We start from the raw sequence: 2,628 nt of genomic DNA, 5'->3' as shown, positions 1-2,628 counted from the left end.
TCTCTCTCTCTCTCTCTCTCTCTCTCTCTCATTCGTCCTACTCTCCGCTGGGAACCGTCACGGGAGGCGAGGAATCAGGAGATTACACTCCTCGGGAACCGTCCCCGAGGTGCGGCACGCTTTGTTCAAACTTCACTGTCACCCCCCAAAATGTAGAAAGCCGTGTTTGTTTCCCAGAGCCCAGGGCAGTAGGCAACTTAGTTACACACGCGGACCCGCGCACCAGAGCTGGCACACACCAGTCGCACACGGCTACTTCTGGAGGGCTGTCCCTTTGTCCCGGGATGCTCCCAGGTTTCCCGGCCGCCGCAACGCTAGGGCGGGTAATTTCAGCGGTGCTGAGAACTCAGGTGGGTGCCAGGCGAGTTACCTACCAGGGGCTGCTCCCCCGAGGCCCTCACCGTGAGCGCAGTGAACCGAGGGACTGTGCTCCCGGCTCCGCCTGGGGACTCAGGCCCACGCTCCAGCCCAGTAGTGAAGCCGCTCCCCGAGTCTCCCCACTTCAGCGGGCGGTGGGGGTCTGTCCCTCAGCCCCCCAGCTCCCCTCCCTGCTCGGCGAGCTGCTTTGAATTGCTTGCAGTTTGCCTGAGGCAGTGTGCTTGGTTGGACGCTCCGGGAAACAAAGCAACCAAAAACAGCTCCCAGTTGACGTCAACTTATTTCCAGAAAAGAAAATAGTTTTGTGCTCCCGGGACAAAATACCCCCCAGGGCAGGTCTCCACTGGAAAAAGCCAGAGGGCAGGGGTGGGGAATAACAGAACCGAAAAACCCCAAGTGTAATAACTTTTTAACGGACTTGGAAAAACAGCAGTTTCAGATACTGCCTGGACAGTTTGCAAACCACGGGGCAGGACCCCCGCTTACGTTAGATATGAAAACACCTTGGAAAATATGCCTTGGCCTGATTATAGGACGACTGTGAATCTACTTCGTAGCACCACCTCCTGAAACGCTACTAAAATTCTTTGCTCATAATACATCAAATATTAGAAAAGACCTCTTCAGATTAGTTACCTACAGTATTTACCAGGAAGAACACCCCCCCAAAAACAAGTAGTTATAAACCTCCCTCTCTCCCGACCAAAAAAGAAAAATATTGCTTAATTTTTAAAACCATCAATACAAAATTACAGTCGAGTTCATAAAGGAAGTTTAATAAATTATCCCTTAAAACTTCCTGTGGTTCCACACACTCAATTCCTAACTGAGAGAATTAAAAAGGGCTTTCTTATTTCAGTAGAGAGGCAACATTGGTTGACTTCTATCAGTCCAGCCCCCATTCCTCCTCTTTGATTCTGCCCTATCATGAAGTCCATTCAGCCCACCACTTAAAACTGACAGCTGCCCATCACTCCTTTGTAAGGAAGTTCTTAAGATTTCTTGTGCTGAATGCATAGGTTCTTTATATAAAAATGATTCTGGTACTGTATGGAACACTTAATGCGATTATTTAACTGTCAGAATTCTTTTTAAAATGTGCTAAGTATTTATAACTTCAACAGGATGCTCCACATTTTTTGTCTCTTTTATAATCATTATAAAGCACCAACAATATATGTATGCTTCTCCATTCTTAGATTACTTGAAAGTAGTGACATGGCTGTTTTGGAAAGAAAACTGCAAATGTTTCCCCCTCATTTTATAACCCACCTACTCCCATTTCAGGTTCACACTTTATTAAACGTTATGTTACAAAAAACATATTCAGCTCCTCCTCCTCTTGGCTTCCAGTCTTCTGAGCATTACCTGGTATGTAATTGATATAGTTGCTTTTTATCTGTCTGGTTCCTCTACTAAACCAATATACCTTTGTGGTTTAGGCTGATGCCTGGGACCTGGTGAGCACTCCAGTTGTTTACCTTGAACAAATGAACAAGATCTGTGTTTAGTGAAATCCTATATTTAGCAAGAAACTTTTTTTTTTTGGGAAAAAATCTAAAATATCATGATCTTAATTTCTATATTAAAATCAGGACAAAAAGTAACTACAAGGCAACATTGTTGTTTGCAAATTAAAATGAACGTAAAGACTGCTTTGCTTTATATCACTCTACCATGAATTCCCTTTCTAGTAGAACACACTATAGAAAGTTATTGCAGAAGTAAAGGTGCCAGGCAATAGAGGCATCTATGTGTTAAGAGAGGTGCTTTGGGGAGGATTTAAACTGATAAATTCAAAGAATTGTGTGGGGTCTTCAGGGCACAAGTCAGAAAAAGCATTTAGTTCATCACTTTTTTCAAGTCACTTTTTAGTTTATTTCTTGTTTTTAGTTTATCGCTTTTAAGTCAGGCTTTCTCGATTTGATTACTACAAGATTCATAAAGTACTTTGGAGGTTAAATATGAATTCAAACTGAAGCTATTATGACATATCTCTGTTTCACTGTTTCACTACTAAATTCTGTTGAATTCGACTGAAGATCATTTTGAGTAATGTTTTCTTGAACTCAGATGAAAATAGAACCCATGTAATCTAACTCTATCAAGTGAAAGAAAAAAATTTTCCACGAGAGCAAAAACTATGTCTTATTTTATACTGTGCCTCTAGTTCATTTTCAGTACAGTTCCTTAACATATTTGGGCAGAGAGATGGCACATAGTAGACACTCAATAAACATAAAGATGTTT

The sequence above is a fragment of the Pteropus alecto genome, unplaced genomic scaffold, assembly GCF_000325575.1.
Source record: "Pteropus alecto unplaced genomic scaffold, ASM32557v1 scaffold146, whole genome shotgun sequence".
NCBI classification, from domain to species: domain Eukaryota; kingdom Metazoa; phylum Chordata; class Mammalia; order Chiroptera; family Pteropodidae; genus Pteropus; species Pteropus alecto.
This window is presented reverse-complemented; position numbering follows the sequence as displayed.